The 13,110-nt window shown below is 38.7% G+C and overlaps 1 protein-coding gene and 2 pseudogenes across 1 annotated transcript in view; 2 read left to right on the top strand and 1 right to left on the bottom strand.

The window, feature by feature from the left end:
* Positions 1 to 13,110, bottom strand: part of LOC145903852 (protein NLRC3-like) — a 79,341-nt gene that overhangs the window by 59,656 nt on the left and 6,575 nt on the right. The gene's annotated exons all lie outside the window — the stretch shown is intronic.
* Positions 2,182 to 6,341, top strand: LOC145901674 (ankyrin and armadillo repeat-containing protein-like; annotated as a pseudogene).
* On the top strand, positions 7,381 to 12,419 carry LOC145903507 (GATOR2 complex protein WDR24-like; annotated as a pseudogene).

Below are 13,110 nucleotides of genomic sequence, written 5' to 3'. Positions count from 1 at the left end.
ATCAATAAGTTTATATTGTAACATGTTGCTAGTCGCCACCCAGTAAAATCATACATAATTCACTAAACCTAATTTGATGTTATCACAATTTCTGGTCATCAGCATGACAGTTCCTAACACATAATCAGTTGATATGAAGTTTTTTGATAAAAATTTAGGGTTTGAACATGAGTTCACGTGGGTTGGAGTCCCGTGGATGAAAATTTGATCGCAACTGCTGCTACTAATGGAGCGGTTGTAGCTTGGGATTTAAACACTCCTGGTCGTGAGAAGAAGCTCGCTATATTGTCTGAACATCGTCGCACGGTCACAAAAGTTTCACAACTTGGAAGAAAATCTTTTGCTGAGTGGATCACAGGTTCGTGGATTTTAGATGATCGCATGATAATGAGTTACCATACTAGGATCTGTCAAGGGCATAAGACGTGCATAGACATATATGTTTAATTTACACAACAGCAAAACAAGGGTTGGTTATCAATATAGGGTTCAAAAAGGCACTAAACCAGCTTAAATTTCAAATCTTTAAATAAGTTCAGTGTTCTGACTTCAAAACAAGCACAATGTGTGTTTCTTCCTTTTTCTTACAAGCATGAAAGAGCCATAATAATTCATGAGAACTGTGGACCATGCGCAATATATTTCGATCTATAAGGTCTCATCAGTGCAGTTTGGTGTGGCTGTGGAACTGGGCTAGTTTGCAAACTACCATGCACACTTACACAACAAAGTTGAAATCTGTGTGTCTGCCAGTGTCCAAGCTGTCCCAGTGCCACAGTCACCAGCTGCACTGATGAGACCTTTATAAATTGAAACAGTGCGTGCATGTGTCCGCAGATCTAACACACATCCATAATTACTGCACTAACCAGTATATATCAACCTAGTTTATTTTTACTTTCAACTTGCCGCACATTTATCATATATTGCTAGAGTTGCGTCATGTTCTTCAAATTTGAGAGGGCGCGCGTTTTTTCTCGCGTAAAAGTTTACTATTTTTAGATAGTACAGACACCAAAGAATATCTACCCTTAAGGATTTCAGCGGGAATCGATGTTTACTTATGGTTATGACATAGCAAACATATCATATTCATATTCGCAAATTAATGCAAATTTTTTTTTGATTTTTCTTTTGTTGGAAAGTTCAGCCTGTGATCTATCTTTGTGTGAAAAAAGTAAGTCGCTGGCTTTTAAGATGGCAGAGTAACACACGTTCAAAGTTTTGTTAACTGGCGATTTTTTTTGTTACCTTTCGCGGCGAGCGCAGAGCGTTGAAAAATGTGGGGGTTATGGTTAATATTCTTCAAATTTGAGAGGGCGCGCGTTTTTTCTCGCGAAAAAGTTTACTATTTTTAGATAGTACAGACACCAAAGAATATCTACCCTTAAGGATTTCAGCGGGAATCGATGTTTACTTATGGTTATGACATAGCAAACATATCATATTCATATTCGCAAATTAATGCAAATTTTTTTTTTTTTTCTTTCGTTGGAAAGATCAGCCTGTGATCTATCTTTGTGTGAAAAAAGTAAGTCGCTACCTCGTAAGGCGGCCGAGTCACGCGCGTTCAAACTTTTGTTAACTGGCGATTTTTTTTGTCAACTAACATCCCTCTGGTCACATTTATTATATTTTGCAAGAGATGCGTCAATAATTATATTTGTTCGTGAAAGCAACAGCGACATTATTATATAAACAAGTGTGAAATTCTTAGCGACGTTGTTACAATCTGAGTGGAGCGCATTTCCACGTACGATATTCGGGTTAGGGAAATGCGCTCCACTCAGATTGTAACAACGTCGCTATTCGGGCATCCCTGTGTATTGCACTTATGCCTTGCAACGATATTTAAACTGAACCCGGTATCCAACCACTGCTGATTTTGTCATTAATGAAACCAACATGAATAGGCGCAAAAATGCTAATTTAACAAAAAAACACCTGCTGATTTTTTACCACACTGGAGTTCCAACCCGTGCTCTCCTTACCATGAATTCCGATCAGGATTTTTTCTGAAACAGAGACAACGCTACACCACTGCTCGTTGCTGCCTCAAGTGGAGCGCTTGATTGCCTCAAATTTCTCATCAAACCTGGCTGACACTCACTAGAAGACATGTGATGTTTGCCGCTAGATGTCGCTGCAACGTTTTTTCCGCTTCGTTAAATCTTTACGCGGATGCACCGAGTGTGTGTTTGTGGTTGGAGTCCAAGTTGTAACTCCAGAAATCCCAAACCATCGAACTTTGTGGTCGAGGACTCAGTGAACATTTGTGTTGAAGGTTTAGGGAAGGATTTGGAAGATGAGACGACTTCTCCCATAAGATCACTCGCTTGTTCTGTTATTTGCCTCATGTCGGAACAGGATGACGTCAGATTTGAGATTGCGAACGCTGGAGCGATTCCAAGTAGGTGTTAAGTCACGTGGTTAATATTTCACTTTTGTCAGGATAGAAATCGTAGTTGAATACCTGTTCAGTATTTTTTTGAAAATCACGTAAAAACGTAAGAGAAATTGTGTGTCTGACTCGGAAACCCTCATGGTTTTATCGGTGCTATTTTATGTATCACGTTTTCTGTTCATGTCTGCAGTAACTTTGCGTAAAATTTTTTTGATTTGTGCAATGCCTGCTTATCGTATAGCATTTGATATGTGAAGTGTAAAATATATTGAATATGCCGTCGATTGGTCAGACTTGTTTCTTTTCAATCGGGGATAAATGCAGTGAAAATGTAAGTATGGAATTTATTTTTTGCAGCTCTTATTTCTCTGTTAAAACCCATGGCCTCCCACGATCTTGATCCGGACCAACATGATCTGGAATCTACGGACGAGAGATGCGAGATTCAATCGCGATCTTCTGTCGTTCTCTCGGATCTCGCTCACGTGGATGACAATGCGTCACGCATCGCCGCACATGGTGGTATCCGGCCGTTAGTTGAACTCCTCCAAGTTGACGTGAGTCAAAAAATAACAGGAGGGGAAATTCTGGATTAAATTTATTGCAGTTGGTTTAAAACCGATGCTTCACGTTCGTCGCATACTTCCCATTGGATGAAATTGTAACTTTCCAGCTTGTATTGTTCCAGGTTGTGGATGTGCTTGTCAACGTCATCAACGGCGACTGCTGACGCGATTGTCGCTGTTTGCGATGACAACCAGGTATAACGGGTGTGGGGATGAAGCTTGTTGTGAATTGTGACCTAAATATTGATCCACACTTAATGGGTTTTGAACCCGTTGAAGAATTGAATATTTTAATTTAAGAAGTGGAGTCGTTGTTTATATTGCTCACATTAATCCTTTTGTTTGGCCACTGTTGATTTTCCAAAACATTTACTGCAATTTATAATTGGTATTTTTTGTTGTTTCCTGAATGTTAAAGAAAGTTAAAAACTTAACCGAAGATTTTACGCAGAACGAGTTTGTTCAAATTGGAGTGTTGGCGCCGCTGGTGGCGATATTGCGAGGTCACTGCATTCCCGCTCAGATGAAAGCTGCGCTTGCTGTTGGTTGTATCACTAGAGGGAGCCCAACACGAGGCGTCGTTAGAAGAAGCTCCGACCGCTCTGTGTCGTCTGTTTCAAGTAAGTAGAGAATGAAGTTACAAAAATCAAGTTTCTCAACTTTAAAGAAAATTCCTTTTGAAACCTTGTGACTTTTAGTGGAACTCTTTTTTGAAATTTTTGATTTTTCCTTTCCATTTTGAAAAAAGACATTAATCAATCTAATATAAAGATTTCCTTTTTCTGTCATTTTCGTAACAGATTTGGTCGGATGAGGTGAAGGATCGCGGCGCATGCGCACTGTGGTCGTTGGCCGGTAACCACCCTGAGCAGCAGAGAGCAATTGCTCGCAGAATCGGAACGAGTCAAATCATTGACATGTTACTCAGCAAATCCGACACGCTTCAGTTGATCTGCTGTAGAAAGTTGCTTTATTTATATTTTTTGAAATAAAACAAACGAATAATATAAAAAATAAAAAAGTGTATGTCGGTAAAACAAAATGAGTTCAGGAAACACAAGATCCCAGTAAGTGGAAATTGTCGCAGGTTCTTCGCGGAGTATTTTTGCTAAACGATTTTATGATGTCAATGGCTGGAATGTATTGACTCGTTTGTAGGTTGCCAGGCGGTGGCAGCATGGAGCTGGAAAAGTTCATCGAGTCAGGCGCGTTTGTCTCGTGACAACACTATCCCTCCGCTCATCCGGTTGCTCAGGTTGGAGAAAACCAGTCGGAAAGTCGTCATGGCAACACTCGACGCTATTAACAAGATGTGCATCGGTGCGTGACAATTTTTCCTACCTCTGTAACGTTAAAAACCAACACCAGACGTTCAAGATCCCGCTAATGCTATGTTGTCTAAAGCATTAGCGGGATCTTGAACGTCTGGTGTTGGTTTTTAACAATTAGAAAACATTGGTTTCGTTCATAAATCAGTGAAGTTTGTTTTCGATAAATTTGTTTATTATTATTTCACTTTATTTTCACATCGGTCCAGGTGTACCCCACATAAACAACAAGAACTCACAACTCACAATTGCCGAAGAGGGCGCCATTGAGCTGCTGGTCAACAGAGTGTGGAAAACGTCACGTGACGAGAAGATGCAGGTGACGCGATGCCAGAAATTACGTCATAGAGTAGCCATTAAACAAAAGATGTTTGTTCTAAAGGTCGATCTTCTCCATTGTTTATCGTGTCTTGTTAGCGGTTGTCAGGAGAACGAAGACAAACTGAACGAATTGGACGGATTCGGATTCGAAATTATTCTACAAGTCTGCAACTCGCCCAGTATGGTGGGTTTGTGGAAAATCCTTTGTGATGTAATAAAGAATACTCAATATATAGCACCGGGTGGGTAATCCCCACCTCTACTACTTGTTTCTCAAAACTCCTGTTGAATCTGCGAAGCTTGCTTTAAACCACGGCATTGATTTCTATTGAAATTTACATGCAAATAATGAGCGATAAAGTTAATTGCGTGTGCATAGTTTATGTGACACTGCAGTAAACACTGGCCATGGAGCGAAATATATATTTCTGATTTTGAGCCAGACTGATCCTGTAGCAAAAGCTACTGCTTTTTTAATGTTATTACGAAAGTTACAGTGATCGCTAGGCCTGCATCTGTAGTTATGGTTAGATCCCAATATTTCAATTTTTGATGTAAAAGTTGATGTGTGAACGAATTGGAAGTAATTTTTACTAACAATTGTTTTGTTCTTTCTGAGGCGGTGAAATTACAAGCAGTATCCGCACTAACCATGTTCGCATTCAACCGAATCCAACAACAACAACGGATTTCACGCTTGGGTGGTTGAGCCTCACAACGTTTGAGGAGTTATTTCGGTGCAAAGATCCGATTTTCAAAACTACCGCAGCTTTTCAGGTAAAGTTGGAAAGAAATATCTTGTATCTGAGAAAGCTTTGTGAAATGAATTAAACCTCGTGCAATAATTTAAACCTTGTGGTTTGTATTGAACGAAAGCGTGGAGGAAGTGGTTTTAAGTTATAGCCGCTGTTTTTTTAACAGCTGGTTGTTCTCGCTCGCATCATAACAAACACTTCCCTTGTCGAATCTTCCGCTAGAGGCGTCATTACGCTCGTTAACTTCCTCGATGACGTCAACGATGACGTAGTGGCAATGGCAGGTACGTGTTGAAAATAAAATGTATTCGACATTTTGGGTGATTTGTAATTTTACATGGAAGAAAAATGCGTGATGACGTATTACAGCGGTTTATCTTGCGTCACTCGCCAACACGAGGGCGGGCGTTCCTGAAGCCATCGTCACTTGCGGCGCTGTGGAGAAACTTCTTGGTAAAGTGATGTCGGAGAATCAGTTGGTTCGACAAACTGCTGCCCAGGCATTAGGTTAGCTGTCTATATATGATTTCTATGGAGTTTGTTTGTATTATTTATTATATTGACATTTATATATTTCCACGTGGTTTAAACTTTATGATGATATCTTCAGGATATTTGTCTTTCAACCGAACGGCAAGCAGAGAGTTGATGATGTCATGCAGAGCGACTGAAGGCCTTTACGTCACTCTTGCAGACAATTTGGGTGAAGATGGAAAAGTGTCTGATGAGTTTGTAGCCGAGTTCAAACGACAGGCGACCATCGGTTTGCCGATTGTTAAAGAAAAGAGGAGTAAGTTCGTTACAATTTGTGTTAATGTACATTCTACTCAGCTTAGACACAAGCTTTCAAGCAGCAAAAGTTCTGGGGTTTATTTCAATCATAAAAATATCAACCTTTGTTTATTCAGCGCCGTCAAGACCTCAAACAGCGCAAACGAGGGGAAACACCTTACATGTTAACGGGTAGGAAATGCCTCGTAGTGTACGTTAAAATACAGTGAAATGTGGATTTTTTCAGAGCTGCTCACCGGACGATGAGAGCACGTTCGATTTCCCCGGCCAACAGAAAAGTTTCTACAAACAAATAAAACTTTTCTGTTCCCAAGTTTTACTTATTTTAGAACAACAGTTTCCTGTTTTTCTTTTCTTGTCAGGTTCAAAACATTGTATGCAGTTGCGCGACAAGTTCGTGTAGTTTGTAAATATTTCACTGTGAAAATTTGTATGCTTCCTGTATTATGTGAAATATTGTTAGATGCTGTTTTTTTATGTTCTTGCATTCCCTTTTGAAGTGACACGTTTTGTGAGATTTATAAAACTGTGAACATCCCAGATTCTTCCACTGATGTAACATTTTTTTACTCATAATTGCATCGTGTGTACTTAGTAAAGAATGTTTGACAAAGTTAGACATATGCATATTTAACTTAAATTTTTGTAGAAATCGAGTAGCTTTACTACAATAAATTGTTGACTTCCAACCAAATATTTGTAATAGAGAATATTGTTCGTTCCTGCAAAATGTATATCAACTTTATTTAATCTGCCTATTTTGTGTACACAAAAAAATTAGGTAATTATTGCAAGTCAGCAATCAGCATTAGAAAAGTTAATGTTCTGGTTGCGAGGATAAAATCGCTGTTCGTGTTGGAAAATCACTGAAGCGTGCAGGAGACGAATTTGTTTTGTTTACATTTTCTCGGGAAGTAGTTTGTTTAAGAACTTGCTGCTACTGTACTTATGTAGTTAACCGTAAACAGGTTTCTTTATCTGTGAAAAATCACCTTTACATCTGCGCTTAAATGGTTTTTCTGGGTCGGATTGGAATAATTGTTGTTATTGTGTAATTTTATCAAAAATTTGCAAGGGCAAACAGAGCCAGTGTGTTGTTCTTTAAATATACAATAAATTTCATGACCTTGTCTTCTGTAAACCAAAGTGCTTATGTGTTGTGGAAGTGATATTAAATATAAAACACCACATATTTCATCGGAAAACTTGAAATTATGAAGAGAAACAAAGCCGTTTCAATAGATGTTGGAACAGCAGTGAATGCACTTTGCCTCAGTAAGGACAACAGTAAAGTGGTCATCGCTGGACGGTCTCTGTTGAAAATTTATCATGTTGATGAGGTTAATGGTTTCAGCGAGCACCTTATCTTCATGTTGGAAGAAAACAGGTTTGCTCCGATGGAATTAATGTGTGCCACTGAGTTTGATAGTGCTGATTGTGTTTTCGTTTCATGTTATATGTGTGTATTTTTGCAATTTCTGTTGTATTTTTAAGGGAGGGATATTGGTATTTTTCTTTGCTCATGACTGGCCATAGCCAGTTACCACCCAACAAAATAATACATCATAAGTTATTGAAATCAAATCAGCTTTTACCTGTGGCTGCATGCTTAACCTAATTTTTCAAGATTACAATTGCTGTTCATCAGCATAATTAGTTTACACATACACAATTAATTAAAATGTTTTGTTTTTTCATTTCAGGGTTTGAACATGAGTTGTTCTGACGTGGGTTGGAGTCCCGTGGATGAAAATTTGATCGCAACTGCTGCTACTAATGGAGCGGTTGTAGCTTGGGATTTAAACACTCCTGGTCGTGAAAAGAAGCTCGCTATATTGTCTGAACATCGTCGCACGGTCACAAAAGTTTCGTTTCACAACTCGGAAGGAAATCTTTTGCTAAGTGGATCACAGGTGTTTTATATATGGGTGGTTTTTAAATAAAAATGTGTTTCTTATGTAGATGGGACCTGTCAAGACCGTTGGACAAGTTTGTTTAAATTTGCATTGTCATATGACACAAGCCTTTTTCGCAATCAGCAAATCTTGTTCGTTAAAGTTTATTTTCGTGCTCAATATAACTTGTAACACTTCTTACAGGAGCAGAGCATGTACATTTTTCTGTAAGAAAATATATGCATCACAAGTGATATTTTGCTTTTGGCTGCATACAAGTCAAAGCAGAGTGTAAAGTTTATAAAAATATGTGTTTATTCAAATAACAAGCTTAGAAGCCATATTGCATCATTTGTTTTTTAAAGGACGGAACGATGAAGCTGTTTGATTTGAGGAGAAGGGAAAGTACCTACACGTTTCAAAGCAAAGCTGATGGCGTGAGAAGTGTTCAGTTCAATCCTCATGAATATTTTATTTTTGCTGCTAGCTTTGATAATGGTTATGTACAAGTAAGTTTTAGGGGTGTGCTAACTTATTTAAAAATACCTGCAGCCAATTTTAAACTGAATCTGGATATTTAATGCTGTCATGTTGTGAAAATCCCCTCACTGTCATATTGTAACATATGAAACCATTTCAAAATCTAGGTTTTTTTGAAATAGTTGGTATGTCCTTCCAGTGAAACAGTAAACCAGTGCTTGTGATACTAAAAATGTTCCCAGTATAAATGCAAACTCAGCATTTTAGTGAGAAAAAATTAAAATATTGCACCAAAAGTTTTCATGTTGATTTTGGTTGTTGTTGTTACTAGATATGGGATTACAGGCGACCTACAGGTTACGTTCACCAGTTTATCGCACACAAGGGATCTGTGTATACTCTTGACTGGCACCCTGATCCAGATCATAAAATGACTCTTGCCACTGGAGGGCGTGATAACATGGTTAAGGTGAGTGATTGTAATAACACGAAAAATTTTTTACTCTGTTTTTGCACTGGAGGGCGTGTGAAAGGTGGTTTTCATGTCATTGCTGGTAATGGATCTAATCATTGTCCGTGTTAAATATTTGTTTTCCAATGTTTCCACTTGTCACATTCCAGGTTTGGTCGATTGAAAACAACAGGGAGAAAGAAATAAACAATGTTCCAACCATGTCGTCCGTAGCTTCGGTTAAATGGAGACCCCACCATCCAGAGCAACTTGCCACTATATCTATGATGCTTGAATTCAGCGTGAACATTTGGCATCTGCATAGGAAATATGTCCCATTTGCTCATTTCCAGGTATGAATTATAATTGTAGTTGTATCAAACAACCATTTGTTTTTTGATTATTTTTCTGTTTAAACAATGAACTAAACATATTTTAAGGATCACACAGACAGCCCCTCTGGAATAGTTTGGAAAAAGTCTGATCCAAATTTTATTTTGTCATGTTCGAAAGATGGCCGTCTCATGATGCATTCATTACTTGACGCTTCTTGTCCAGCTAAGCAGGCCATGAGTAGTGGACTTGCCATCAGCTCATGTGGTCATATCGCCCTCGCAAGTCAAGCCACAGCATCAACACCCAGGGCACAGAGTCCCACTGGTTCTGCTTCAAAATTACCAACAATATTTGGATGGAAAACTGGATCAAAAGACGTGATTGATTTGGACGGTTTGAGTATTTCCAGTCCTTCTTCACCAGTTGCATTTCAAAGACAAAACAACTTTCTTAATTCCAGATCAAAGTTCAGAATATTTTCAAGCACCAAGTCTGATTTAAAACCAAGTTCTGACTTTGATGATTATCCAACTATGACAGACTCTGTTGTAGAGCAATTAACTCTTAACCAATTAAGGTTTGTTGCGAAAAACTATGTTTTAGATGGAAGTGGGACAAAAATGACTTTCGAAGAGCTTTGCTCGCACAACTCTGAGGTTGCTTTGAAAGGTGGATTCTGTAATGTTGCTCGGACGTGGAAATTGCTTGGAGTTTTTTTCAACAAAGAGATTCATTTGAACAAATCACAACCTGAAGTTTCAGAAAAGTTAGAAAAAGCAGAGGCCAAAAACAAAAGGCACTCACTCACTGTGAAAAAGGTAAGGTGGTTTTAGTGACGTAATATCTGCTACTGAATAAACAATTGTTGCAGATCTTCACCTTATAAGTAGTTGCGAAATGCATGGTATGCAGACAATTGTAGGAATAGATATAATTATGCCATGTTTTTATGGGGATGGAATCAAAGGATTCTTGTGACCATGGTTTGATGTTTTAAAAACAAAATGATTTTCTAAAGTTAAACCAGTATTTGTTGATAACATGGCATGGCAAATATTGATTATCACTAATCGTCGGATATAAATTTTACCAAGATTGCTTCCGCACACAATGACTGGTTTGTGTTTGTTGTAGGATGAACTGCATGGTTCGCATGCATTGAATAGTTCAGCAATCCATGGTGGGGAAGCTGATCAACGTTCTGATGATGGAAGACTTGAGGTAGAAGATTATCTCACTGATATCGCTCGAGGTCGACAATCAGAACCTGATCTCTACATGACAGATGATGACCCTGGGTAGTTTAGAGATATTATTCTCAAAAATAAAATCATGCAAAGTTTGTTGCAACACAATTGTGCATAAACTAGTAAAAGAATATATTATCATGCTTTCCTGTTGCTGCATCCGCAACAAAATTCACGGTGTTATCTACAATTAAACACCAAGATGTCCAAAATTAAAACATGTAGTGGAAATTATAATCTGTAATCTAGTTTAATGATTTAGGTTTGGTTATGGTGGAATAACATCGGAAGCTGAGTTTTTGTCTGAGCACGAATATCTTGTTCCAACTGAAGCGTTCCAACAGAGAGAGGTGTGATCAATATATATAGATAGATAGGCCACAGTGTTTTGTGTTGCTAAACATATGGTTGCTATGAACACAGTTTTAAGGTTGCACCACACCCTAAGTAATGAAAGATGTAAGAAACAATCTCCTGTCTTTTTCAGGACATCGAACTGGACGCGATATCAAAGTTTGGTCGAATAGATGCACCTTCTGGAATGAACATTGAAAATGAATCTGAAAAACGAATCCTGACTGCTCATGGTGGGAGGTGGCATGAGAAGGTCGTTACCAAGGAGATGAATTCTTCTTCCTCAACATCTCCTGCTGATGAGGAGCTTAACATCTCAGATGGAGTCATCAGTGTGTGTCCCACTCTCTGGCCGGCTCCACTCGATTCAATTAAAGAAGAGATTGCCTGTCAGCAATTAGAGTAAGTTTGTGCAGTTCAAAGCATTCCGGCAAAACATCGTATTTTTTAAATTGACAAAGAAATACAACGATTTATCAACAGCATATTTTGAAACAACCGAACTAACACTTACCAGACAATGAGATAAAATAATCTGCCAACTGCTTATACGTAGGTAAAAAGTCTTTACAAGAATGTTCTTTACTCTAATGTTGCCATCCACAGCACACATAACCTTCAGTCATGTTTATTCAATCAAAATTAGTTGTGGAGTTGAATTTCTTTTTCTATTTTTTCACAAAACTCTAACAGTTTTCAGTTTGCTACATGCGTTGTATTCAATGTATTTTCAGATTTTTTGCTGAAATGAATGATGTGCAAAGTCCAGTGTGTATGCTGCTTGCAATGTCATCCTATCCATCCACATATAACCTTCCTATTGATGTTGAAACAGTTGATCATTGGCAAAACTCCTACCTTGATTTGTTGGCAAAGAACATGTTATGGATACAACATGCTCAGGTGAAATAACTACTCTATGATAAGCAAAGTGGAGCCGTGTAAGTTGTATACAGATGGCCGCTGTTCCCTTTTTTATCCAAGTTACGACAAAATCAATACATTTACTTTTAGTTTGAAACTTGCACCAGGACATCAATAAACTCAACTCTTTTTCACATTTGTCAATTAAAATAATTTTCATTCAAAGCTGCAGACAGAGTGTGTACATGCACTGTTTCGGCCTGTAAGGTCTCATCAGTGCAGCTGTTGAGTGGCACTGTGCTAGCTTTACAATTTTCATTCAGGTTGTAAAGCTGAGCCGAGTTCCTGCAATCCAATCTCTCTCATCCTCTTCAACTTTCACCCTGGGCTGCCAAGTCTGCCAACGACGAATGCCCCAGAGTAACCCCTGGTCATGTGACCGACGCATTGATGCGGAACACAAAAACAAACCAGTCACGTGTTTCTACTGTCAACTTCAAGTGCGCGGACTCTACACATATTGTCAAGGCTGTAGTTTCGGGGGACATTCCAACTGTGTGGCAACTTGGATAAAACAATGTCAGAAAAACGATATCCCTTTAACATGCAGATATCACTGTCTGTAAAATCAATAAAAATGAATGCAAGTTGATGTCTGGACTCGACCGCAGGCAAATACATGGTTGTTTATGGTTGTAAGAATTATTAACGCAGGAACTAGTCAGGATCGCTCTACTGTGAAAACCCGTACTTGGCAACCTCATCTACAATAGCTAACCTTCACATATGATATCATGATACATTTCTGCGTGGTGTGATTAGTGGTAGAGATGTTAAGATCGTTAGGAAAGTTGTGTGCTGACTCACAGTGTATCTTGACCATTATAAACTACCTTCAAATCTCGGAAATCGCGTAGCTCAGTTGGTAGAGCGTTGGGTTTGGTTAACCCATAGCCTTTAGTTTAAAACTTACCAGCAGTGGGTTTTTTGTGCATATCTCGCTCCGACTTGTCGGAAAAAGTGATCGATTTCCTTGGTTCATGCGTGACATGATTAAACCAGCGCTTTGGACATGTTTGTTGTAAATATCATTCTTTCCGAACTAAAATAATTATTAAGGCATTGCACAGAGGTATTTTAAAAACGAACAAAACATCTTACATAACCGAAACGTTTCGTTCTGTCGGGGTACGCACCCACTGCCTGACCGTGGGGTACGACTGCGTCTCAGGCTTTGCACCCAAAGGACCCAACTGAGTCTCGATGGCAACTCAACCACGTAGGCAACTTGTCGTCACAATCTCCAGGTTACTGTTG

This window comes from Ascidia mentula, chromosome 5 (genome assembly GCF_947561715.1).
Source record: "Ascidia mentula chromosome 5, kaAscMent1.1, whole genome shotgun sequence".
In the NCBI taxonomy this organism is placed as follows: domain Eukaryota; kingdom Metazoa; phylum Chordata; class Ascidiacea; order Phlebobranchia; family Ascidiidae; genus Ascidia; species Ascidia mentula.
This window is presented reverse-complemented; position numbering and strand designations above follow the sequence as displayed.